The sequence below is a fragment of the Piliocolobus tephrosceles genome, chromosome 14, assembly GCF_002776525.5.
Source record: "Piliocolobus tephrosceles isolate RC106 chromosome 14, ASM277652v3, whole genome shotgun sequence".
NCBI classification, from domain to species: Eukaryota; Metazoa; Chordata; class Mammalia; order Primates; family Cercopithecidae; genus Piliocolobus; species Piliocolobus tephrosceles.
Genome location: NC_045447.1, coordinates 24,102,195 through 24,114,371, shown reverse-complemented (window position 1 = coordinate 24,114,371; position 12,177 = coordinate 24,102,195). Strand labels below are relative to the sequence as shown.

The 12,177-nt window shown below is 39.6% G+C and overlaps 1 long non-coding RNA gene across 1 annotated transcript; it reads left to right on the top strand.

Moving 5' to 3' along the window:
- The first annotated feature begins 2,548 nt into the window (after positions 1-2,548).
- Positions 2,549-10,614, top strand: LOC111550383. Its single transcript, XR_002734018.2, has 3 exons — positions 2,549-2,999; positions 6,611-6,669; positions 8,190-10,614. It is a non-coding gene; the product is annotated as an uncharacterized LOC111550383 (long non-coding RNA).
- Positions 10,615-12,177: the final 1,563 nt, after the last annotated feature.

The window sequence follows — 12,177 nt, the reverse complement described above, 5'->3', positions numbered from 1 at the left end:
TCTATCTATCTATCTATCTATCTATCTATCTATCTATCTATCTATCTTCCTGTCAACCTTAAAAAGGTTTTGAGACAATGTAAAATAAATGCACAGGTATATACTGAAACCATTAACACAAGGTAAAAGGTAGGAGTCAAGATATAAAAGTAGAGAGTAAAGTGAATGTATTAAGAAATCCTGTCTGATAACAGTTTTATTAGTTAAGCATAACACGTATACTTATGAGTTTCCAAGTAACTAGGGAAAAGAAGCGGATACATTGGATTGCATAACTCTCTTTGGTCATAAAAAGCAGATGAGGTTAAAAGGAGAAATGGATACATTGCTGATTATATAAGTGCTTTGAGATATACAATATATTCCAAAATACCAGATGAATGTAATCTATGAATTTAAAGCATGCCATTGTAATGAATTAGGATAATGGCAGATTTTACCAAGTGGAAATACTGAAACTTTTTTAAATGTAATTTTATGATTTTCAGTGATGCAGAACTAATGATAAACTAATACTAGGGAAGTAGGAGATTCAAGGAAAGAAAAAATAAAAAAGAACATCACTTTTCTGGCTTCTGGGGGCTTCCAGTATAGCTGAATGGCTAGAAAACTCTATTAGTTACATGGTCCTTAATAACTCCATCGTCATTCAAAGAAGAGAGATGAGTCTCCTTTCTTTGCAAAGCTGGGGAAAGTCCTTCCATATCGATTAATAATGGATGTGGGAAGAGACATCCATTGGGTATTTGAGAGCTTAATATGTGCTAGGCGCTGCCCATATAACAATGAGCAAGTCAAACATCTCTGCTTTCATGAAACTTACAGTAAGGTGGGTAAGACAAGAAATTAAATAAGTAATTATTACATAACATAATTTGTAGTAATAGCCAATTCATGGTGTTATGCGTGCACAGTAGGGAAATCTTAAGCTGATCTGTCATTCTCTAGGGGACTTCATTGAGGTTAACTCTTCTACCTCTACACTAGCTTGACGAGTAAGACTCCACCCCAAACTCTTTCTAGGTCATTTCATCCTTCCTCTTCCAGTTTAAAATCTTTCAACATTTCCCTGTGCCTGCAAAATCCTGGTCATGTTTCCTTGGAAGGCCTCCCTGGCCTTCCCCAAAGCTTGTTTTCAGCCTCTGATTCCATTCCCTCGACTCCAGGCACACTTCTTTATTCCAACCCCAATGTTGGACTCCATTTCTGTGCCTGTGGCATCCTCACTGCGACATCGAATGCCATTTCTTACATCTTTCATTAAAAAAAAAAAAAAAAAAAAACAAGTTACTGCTTATATACTGCCTCTTTTCTGTGCTTCCTCCCTCAACTTCTAGTAAGAAATAAATCCCTCTTTCCTCTGTAGGGTTTCATATCATGCTTCTACCTGCAATCAATAATGATGAGAGTATTAATTATTATTTTACAGTTACAACAACTGCCTACCTTTAGTGAGCTTGTATTATGAGCTCATGTGCTAAGCACATGATGCTCATTTCACTTAGTTTTACAATATTCCCATTAATGCTATTATTCTTATTTGGCAGATAAAGAAACTGAGACTTGGAGTTGCAAAATGGGTTTTCCAAGTTTTTACTGCTACTAATCGATGGAGTTGGCATTGTTGCACAGGTCTGCCTGATTCCAGAGAAAGTTATTGTAACAACTATGGAATTATATGACCTGTATTCTAAGGCAGCAATGTAGGGCTCTCCCCAAATGCACTGTAAGCACCTTGAGAATACAGCATGTGGTTTGTACATGTTCATGCCTAGCAGGCTCCCAATAAATGTTTATACTGTACATTTACCTGGTAATTTTAAATACAAAATACCAGGAAAAAACAAGATTTGTTTTAAGGCTTTTTGTTTTTTTCATTTTACAGAGATCCAAAAACATAGGACCATCCCAGAAAAGAGATCTCAGCTCAGGCCTGGCTTTTTCTCTGGTTCCCTCTTGCTGACTTCCATCCTCCAAATATCTGTCTCTCCCCACTCTGCCTTTTGCCTCTAAGTGCACGTACTCACACATGCTTTTGAAACAGAAGTAGACAGAAAATGTTGCACATAGATGTCTCAGGGGACTGGGGACTGGTGCCTTCTTGGAATGGTTCCTGGAACATAATTGGTGTGCAAAAAGTTTGGATGAACAAATGCTATTTCAAGAAAGAAAGAAAGAGAGAAAGAGAGAGATCTGAATCTGAGTACATTTCAGAAGTTCAATATCTGAAGTTTTTTGAAAAGAATGGCTCATTTCTGAGTTACTGAAAATTTTCACATGTACAATCAATCAGGCATCTGTCCTCTGGTTATGCTAGATTTATGGGCTTTGCTGGGGGTGGAGGCAGGTACTGAAAGATCTAAAGCTTTGTTTTCTGATGTTAGCAAAATCAGGAAGTGACCTTTTCTCTTTAAAGTGGGCTAACATTTTCTTTTTTTTTTCAATTTCTATGAAATAGGAAGCTTGGTGGTGTTGGTTTTGAAGTAAAAATCAATGTATCTCTGCATGGATAGGGCAATTGAGTAAGCTATATCAGATTGAACAGGTACATTAGCTGTGCAGTGGTGCATATATTCAGTTGTGTAAAGACAAGCAAAGGAGAAACAAGTGAACCACAGCATAGAGCACCAATTCATTTTTCAGTGATTTTTTCTTTTTATACTTTTAATTACTTTGCCTTCTTAACATTGAACTTTCAGCTGTGCAAAGAAAGGGAGGATTGGAAGACAGTAATTGCCTAAGTGTAGGGGTTTGCTTGATGCCCATGGGCAGAGGGGCCAGAGAGGGGATAGTCAATGTGGGGGACGCAAAAGGTGTTGAAAATGGAAAGACTTTGAGTGGAGCAAATCTCTCTGGGAAATTTGTACTCAGTGAAGCTATAGAAGACTGAATATTTGAAGAATAGTTCAAAGAAGTGTCTAGGAAATGCAGATCTGACTTCAAGTCCCCTTCTGCCTTCTTCTACTCCACAGCAAACATTTATGAAGCCTTGCAATAAGGTAGGTACTTGCAGCCTTTAGGAGGCCCACTTAGTCACCCCAAGTCTCAGTTGTTTTCACTGGTAGCATGATAATAATCATTTTCACTTTTAGAGTGGTTAAAGGATGGATATTGTGTGTTTAAAACACCTTAAAACATCTCCTTGTATAATACATAGCGGCCACTTAATTTACATTTGTTGAAAGGATCTGAGCCTTTTCTGTTTGTTTTTCCTTTTCTTTTTTTTCTGAGGCAGGGTCTTGTTCTGTTGCCCAGACTGGAGTACAGTGGCATGATCACTGCAGCCTTGACCTCCCAGGCTCAAGCCATCCTCACACCTCAGTCCCCTAAGTAGCTAGGATTGCAGGCATGTGCCACTATGTCTGGCTAATTAAAAATACATTTTTGTAGAGAGGAGGTCTTGCTATGTTGCCCAGTCTGGTCTTGAATTCCTGGGCTTAAGCAATCCTCCTGCCTTGGCCTCCCAAAGTGCTAGTATTATAGATGTAAGCCACCACACCTGGCCAGGTGTGAACCTTTATTATGTTGACTTGAAGTGTGAGACTCCAAGCTAGCCAAATAAATCATTGGGCTACATCTCCAGACAAGAAAAACTCTTCCTTCTTTCTTCTCAAATCACCCAAGATAATCTTTTCACTTTTCTCTCATCTTCCACACTCTGACTTATCCATTTGTAAGCTGTTGATTTCTTTGGGGACATTGTCCGCATAAACTTTTTGCAAAGCGTCATTGATTTCACCATTCTTCCACTCAAGCTTCACCAAAAATTTGATGTTTGTTCTTGCTTCAATTCTAGCAGAATTCACTTCATTCTGATATGGGAGCTTTTCAAACTGTATTTCCTTTTTAGTGCCTCAAACTAAATCTGTTTCAGACATGTTATAACAAGTTAGTATGAGTTTATTTTGGTGCAAAACATTTTTGAACTCCATGGAGTTTGTTCACAATATGCATTTTTCATAAAGTTTTTGAAGACCTCTTGTATTTATCTCTTTTGTTTTCACATTTTATATATTTTCATTTCAAATGAAAAATGTATGATTGTATTATTTTTATAACACAATGCATTATATTGTATTATGTGTTTTTTTATAAAGAAGGTACTGGAAAAAACTCTAATCCTTATCCATAGAGAAGACATAAGTAATATCTTGGGATCATACGGAATATATGTTACACTGTTGTTTTCATTTTTAATACCTGTGGTTTCCTATTTCTCGTAGGAAAATCTAGTATTTCCTTATCTAAATACCATGCGTGACTTCTCACTACCTCTTTCCAGGGAATGTGGAATATATAAAAATAAAATTAAATTTCTCCCTCTGAAGCCAGCTCACGAATTAGTTGACCCAGCCCTCTGTGCCCTTTTCTGTGTTCTCCAAAAAGTTGCTTTCCGGCATAGCCCATTCAGTTCTTCACTTCAAAAGATGTTAGTGTAGCTGATGAACAGCTGGACAGAATGGGAACTGGGAGAGAATAAAGTATTAGTCTGAGGGGCTCACTGTGCCAATTTGGTGGCACTATAGAAGACAATTCCTCTGCTCTCAAAGTGCTGGAACCCATGCATGGCTGGAGAAGCAGGAAGGACTCTCTTGGCCTTGAGCTTCTCCCATGAAGTCCTGCCTTTAAATTTCCCTGTGGATGTTTATTGGAGGATCCAGGCTGAGTGAAACTGGCCCGGCTCTTCCGGACTTCATGGGACCAGGGGAGCCCTGTGTTCTAGTCTACATGGATTTTCTCTTATTGTCTTTTTCTCTTGCTTTCATGTGATGGAGCTTGGTAAACATTTTTGAGGGAAGGTAATAAAGCCTAACTGTTAATACACTTAAAACATTGAGGGAAGTTGTTGTCTAGGCTGTGTTGGGACTGGAGGCTAATTGAACACAGTCCTGGTTCATTCATACCGCTGCCTCTCAAACTTTAACTGTACATAAGAGTCATGTGGAGACCTTGTTAAACTGTAGATTATAATTTAGAAGGTCTGTAGGGAGGAGGTTGACTGTGTTTCTCACAAATCCTGGGAGAATGCTGATGCTGCTTCTCCAAGATGCATACTTTGAATAGCAAGGAAAGGTAATCAAAGTCACATGACCACAGTGGTCAATTTCACTTAGAAGAGTGTTCCAGAGGAAACACAGCAGGCCAAGACGGCAGCATCAGGCATATCATCTTTTTGGTGTGAGTCTTCATGGCAGTCCAAGGGCCAGGCTCCTTCTCCCACCAACAACACAGGTGGTGTTGTTGTTGTAAAGACTACAGGATTAAATATGGGAACCATCCTAGCTTAAAAACTCAAAGCTCCGTAGGAACCATTATCTGTTATAACAGCATCCAGTTCTTGCACTGTGGGAAGCCTCAATCTATGTCTTCCCTCCAGGTATTCATATTCATTCAGTTTGCCCGGTGTAGAATCAGTTTATCAATCAGATGTCATTTTCCTCATTAACAATGCCATTCCACCTTTATCAGGGAATAGCTTCCAGGGAATAGTGCTGTTAGGTTACCCCATAGTCATTTTCCTACAGAGAAAGCAAAGGCATTTTATTAAAACTTGACTTATACCTATGTCTTTATAGCAAGAAAATAAAATATAATAACAAAACAAAACAAAAACTTTACATATACCAATTTGTTTTAAGTTCGTGAGCATACAAGGCCACCAGGAAGTCTACAATAACCTGTCTCCCTTGCAGTTAGAGTGAGGCCATGTGACCAGTTTGAGGCCATGGAATATGGTTGTGAGTTAGGTATTTCTCTGAGCAATTTCTCAGCTAGCTAGATGGCTGCAGGCAGATGATCCAGTAAACTTTACTTAGTAAAGGACTTCAGGGGAGACTTTTGGGGATGATGAAGCCTCAAGGTGGAGGGAGAACAATAGAATGGGCAGGGAGGTGTCTGCTAAGAATTGTGTATGATATAACTAGCTTAACCCTATAATTTATTGTTTAAACCAGGATACGTAAGAGGCAAAGCGGGGGCTCTTTTATTAATAACCACAATGAATTACACTGAGATAACAGGCATAAATGGAGATTTTCCTAGTCAAACCATGATATATAAGATCATTCTAGCTATAATCCCTGTTGTTATCATTCAAGAAATTCTTCAGTGAAAAACAATGTGATTTATCACTGCGTTTAGAACTGTGTGTATGTGTGGGAGGAAGGGGTATAATGAAGCGTTGAATCTGGCTGCTAGGTAGATATGGGCAAAATCAGAGACCATTCATGGTGATCTATTCACATTTGATTAGCATGAATAAGAAAATTCAGGGCTACAGAGGAGATGATGTTCCAATGTCACATCACAAGCCGATGGTTGAACCAGGCCTCAAACCCTTGATCTCTTTCTTTTTCCACTGTTCCACTCTGCCTCTTTGCATTAGTCAGGAAAATACTAGGATATGCAGCAGTGACAAATAATCCATGAAATATCAGGGACTTAATAAAATAAAAATGTATTTCTCACTTGTTTGAAGTATAATAGGTGACAAGTAGCCCTGGTAACCTACAGGGTGATAATGGAGGGGAAGACTGTGGAATATTGCACATGGAATATTTTTTGGGTCAGGCATGAGAATGACATATATATAAAATCTTTCTCTCTCTAGCACTGCTGTCTGCATTCTGTTAACCAGGATTCAGTCATGTGACCTGCATCCAAATACAGGTAAGGGAAATGTGGTCCTTCTTGTGTGTCCAAGAAGAGGAAATAATGTGGTGGACATAAAGCATTTTCTTTGCACACTTTTTCGGAACTATGCTTTAACAATTGTGTAAGAAACTATATAAGTAAGATTGAAGTATCCATGAGTGCAGCAAAGTGTCCCCCACTGCCACTCCCATCCACTGTAGGAGACTGCATTAGTCTTCTTGGGCTGCTATAATAAAATACCCTAGACTGGGTGCTTAAACAACAGACATTTATTTCTCACAGTTTCGGAGACTGGGAAGTCAGAGATCAGAGTACCAGCAGGATCAAGTTCTAATGAGGGCTTGCAGATGGCTGCCTTCTTGCTGCATCCTACATGGTGGAATGAGAGGGAGCAAGCTCTCTGGTCTCTTCTTGTAAGGGAACTAATGCCAACACAAGAACCTTCCCCTTGTAACCTTATGTAAATCTAATTACCCCCAAAGGCCCTACCTCCAGATATCATCACATTGGAGGTTAGGGCTTCAACATATACATTTTGGGGGGACAAAAGCATACAGTCCACAACAGATAGCTTCTTCCATTTCCTTCCTATGCCCAGGATACTCTGCAATTGGAACTATGCACATTTGGGTTGTGGCCCACCCGTGAATCTGGGAGCTGGGACTTCTGGTCATGTGTCTTCCTGATGCACCAGCTTCTTGAAATGCCTACCTTTAGAGCTCTTGAAATAAGGAGGATGAAGGAAATTTATGTAAATGGGTGTGAAATTTATGAAAAGTGATTACTGTGGCACAAAGGGAGAGTGGTTGTCTGTTCATTCATTTAACACATTTTTTGAGCACTAAATGCAAGACATTATTCTAGAACTAGAGACACAAGGGTGGACAATAACAAACATGCTTTCTGCACACATCCTCAAGGAATTTTTTCTCTTAGTTGACAACATATACATTATTTTTGTGTTTATTTGAATAATAATTAATTATGGGTTATAATTAGTGCTATGAAGAAAAGGTACTAGTCGTATGAATGGCCATGATCGGGGCATCCAATCCAACTTGGGGTATGTAAAAACTTCCTGGAGCAAGTAACATTAGATTAGAGATCTGAAAGACAATTTGGAAGTAGAGTAATAATTGATGATGTGGTTGATGATGATAATGATGATGGCATTTATTGAGACCTTACTATGTGTCAGGCTCTGTTTTATAAGCCTTGCGTGTATTATCTTGATTATTTCATACAGCAGGGGTATCCAATCTTTTGACTTCCCTGGACCACACTGGAAGAATTGTCTTGGGACATGCATAAAATATGCTAACACTAGCGATTGCTGATTAGCTGAAAAATTGCAAAATACCTCGTAGTTTTAAGAAAGTTTACAAATTTGTGTTGGGCTGCATTCAAAGCCATCCTGGGCTGCATGTGGTCTGCAGGCTATGGGTTGGACAATTTTGCATTACAGTCATTCTACAATCTAGTTATTAATATTACCCCTTTCTGTTTTGTTTGTTTGTTTGTTTGTTTGTTTAAAGACAAAACTAGCTGGAGAAAAGAGAGTTGCATCTCCTACCAAAAAGGAACAAGTACAAAGACCCTGTGGTTGGAGAAGACATGGCATATGACACATTTGAGGAACTGAAGGAAAGTATTTGGAATTATGCTGTGTACAATGCTAAAGGAAAAAGACTTCCTCCTTTCCCATCAAAGTGAGAATGTGTTGGGGAGGGAGGAGAGAAGGAAATGTGGAAGTTTGTGTTTGAATGTTAAATGTAACAGTCTATAAAATATTCTTACCATGTGATATGAACTTATGGAAAATTTGATTTAAAGAGGTTGTGTCTGGATTCCTTGTAATGTTACTGCAAGATCTCAGAGAAATGTAGGCTTTTGGAAGATGTGTAAAATCCCAGTTTCAAGAGAATGGGACTCAGGTTTTGCTAGTACTTTCCATCTTTTGAAGCTAAAATGTTGGGTATGGGAGCTACTGAGGATTTTTAAAGAACAGAGTTTAAGGAGAATACTTCCACTCAACCTCATTTAAATTTGCAATGTGTATTGGGGAAGATAGCAATTTTGTATAATAGAGTGATAGCTTATCTAGTCTGGCTCAGCGTGTTTCACAGGAGGTTAATGAGAAAGGTTTTCTTATCTCAGAAAGTGATCAGCTCTCTTTGAAGTTAGAATTTGAGTCTCTATGCTAGGCAGCATTTTGTTTTCATTTAATTGATTTAGTTGTGAAATGTTCTGGCATTTCTTAATTCTGCAGAGGAGGTTTGTTCCTTTGAAACTGAGATGTATGTGTGCATTATTATATGTGTCACACACATATTGACACATGTCTACATATCTGATGGATCCGTGTGTTCACTCATGTACTAGCAAGTATTTATTTAACATCTGTTATATGTTACATTCTGTGAATGCTTCAGTGAACTCACCAAATAAGGTTTCTCTCTTCATAGCCATGGAATTGACAATCTGAAGGTGCTTGTATAGACACAAGCAAAAAGATAAATGTAGAAGTAAAAATGTTATTGACTACTAAGAAGAAAAAATAATAGGTTGGTACGTATGGGAAGAATAATCAGAGTGTCTACCTAAGAATGAGTGGTGTGTTTGATAGCTTCTGTTTGTCCCCTACAGCCCCTCCTCCCACCCTTCCTTGCCCTTCCTGGGAGCCTTTCTGCATGGACTGCTTTAAAGGGCTCCCCTGCTTCCGGTGGGGATTGGCCATTGAGATGGTGGGTGAAGAATGAGGCTGGGTTATTTACTTTCCTGGCTCTCTCCACGTCATATCTCTATTTGATTGAAACTCTCCACTGAAGGCCATCAATTCTCAATTCTTTAAGGTGGCCCTTACACTCACCCTCTGCAGGTTCTGGTACATTCCCTTCCCTCCTGCGTCCAGTCTCCCCAGCTGATGGTAGCCATGGGGTACTATACTATCTCTTGTTGGTGTCCCTAAACCCTGTCCTAAACTTTATATATGGCTTCTTTGTGAACATTTTACCCCATTTGGAATACGACACCTGTTTCCTGCTGAGGTCCTGACTGACGTATATTCAAGAGGGTCTTTTTGAGGATGTGGCTTTTAAGTTGAAGTCTGAAATGTCAGAAGTTGTGGACCAGACGATTAATGGGAGGAAGTGGGTTTTAGAAGAAAGAAAGAATATGCGTGAAGGCCCCCAGGATGGAAAGAACTTTGTATGTTCAAGGGACATGCAGAGGAGGAACCTATATTTAGGGACAAAGGACAGGTGGTGCTGGATGAGGCTGGAGAAGTGAATAAGAACAGCCACATCCAGCTTTGTAGACGCTGTTAGGGAGTGTAAGCAGGATAATCAACGACACTGTGTTTAGCTGAGCTGAAAATAATAGGGAAGACTTTCTGGAGTTGGACTTTGAGTTGGACTTTAATGAACAGATAGAACTGTATTAGGCAGTGGTATTCAAAATAGCTGGTCTGTGTCTCAGTGAGATAAAAAAACTTGTGCTTGAATGTAAATCAATACATTGCTTTCTTCACCAAGGCAGCCTTGCAATGGGCCACCTGGCATTCGTAGGTAGGAGGTAGAGGAGAAGAGAAAGAGAAATTTGGTAAAGCAGATGCAGTCAAACCAGATCACAAAATGGTACAAATACCAGGATAAGGAGTTGGGACTTTATGCTGTGGGCAATGGTGGTACATTGAATTTCTTTTGAAAAGAATGGCAAGATTAGAGCTATAGTTAGAAAGATAATCTAGCATGATGTCAAGGCTGAGTAGATTCAAGGGAGGAAAGTGTGGGGCAGTGATCAGAAACACTGTGGAAGCTCAGTTCTCTCTTTTGTGGTTTCATTAATTTAACAAGGTCTGTTTTATCTTTGAAATGACGGCTATGGCCTAAAATGTGCTATTATTTACTGTCACCTTCCCATGCGAACTTTTGATGATGATGTTGATTTTTGATGAACAAAGCCAGGAGTCTTCAATAAAATAAAACAATAAAACAGAAGTCTTGAGAACAAAAGTGAATTGTGGTCTGCTAATTTTCAGCGTATTTATTTATTGTTTTTGGAAGTGAGGAGAGTGTCTATTCTGTAAACATTGACGGGCAAAATATGAAATTTTACAAAGACCTATCACTTTCAGAATAATGTCAAAGGATCACGCAGAGAAATCTGGTGAATTATCAGCAGGTTATTTGTAGATAAAAGACAGCAGGCTGGGTGCGGTGGCTCATGCCTGTAATCCCAGCACTTTGGGAGGCTGAGGCAGGCGGATCACGAGATCAGGAGATCAAGATCATCCTGGCCAACATGGTGAAACCCTGTCTCTCTAAAAATCCAAAAAAATCAGCTGGACATGATGTCACACACCTGTAGTCCCAGCTACTTGGGAGGCTGAGGTAGGAGAATTGCTTGAACCTGGGAGGCAGAGGCTGTAGTGAGGTGAGATTGCACCACTGCACTCCAGCCTCCTGGGTGACAGAGCAAGACTCCATCTCAAAAACAAACAAACAAACAAATAAAAAAACACCACAGCAATTACTTTTACTATAAAGACTGCAAATAAGATTTATAGAAGAGAAAGGGGTGAGGTGGAGGAGGAAAAACAACTGCCGGCGGTCTAGGGAGTAAATCTCGTGTGCACATTTTCTGGGTAAACTGATTGGCTGGTATCAAGTAAATATTTCAGGGTGGACAGTATGTCTTTGAGAAGACAGGCTAGAGATGTCAAGGGCAACCATTCCCGTTGTTTATGGATTCTCTGCAAAGCCTGGAGAGTCTGGCTGAGGCACACATGTGATGGCCTTCTTCTCTGTCTTCTTGGATCATCGCCGTAGCACCTTCACCACTTTCTTCATCAGAACTTCTCAGTTGTCAAACTGATGTTATCGAAGTGATGGGAGTAACATAGTCCTGAGCATGGTGTAGGTGCTCAATAATGTTCTTTAAAACACATGCACTTATGGGCACATACAAGTTGGAATGGTGACAAGTGCCTAGTCACATGTCAAAGAAGCCTGTAAAGCAAGCATGTCCAACCCACAGCTCCCAGGCTGCATATGGCCCAGGACGACTTTGAATGTGGCCCAACACAAATTTGTAAACTTTCTTAAAATACTATGAGATTTTGTTGTGATTTCCTTTTTAAGCTCATCAGCTATCATAAGTTAGTCTATTTTATGTGTGGCCCAAGACAATTTTTCTTCCTCCAGGGAAGCCAAAAGACTGGACACCTCCACTGTAGAGGCTTCTGTTTGGTGACTGGCTTTACTTAAGGGAATAGAGCTGTCTTCAGACCTCATGCTCCAGGTTCTTTCACTCTCCACTTTGTGTGTGATTCCTCTAGAACATACATCCATGCTTCACTCACATCTGCCATTAATAACCTGTCGATGGGATCTATACTTGTTCTGTGATGTGTACATTTTGGACCTTTTTCATAGAATACTCTCCTATCTTAAGCCTACATACATATTTACTATAATTCCTTCCTTCCTTCCTTCCTTCCTTCCTTCCTTCCTTCCTTCCTTC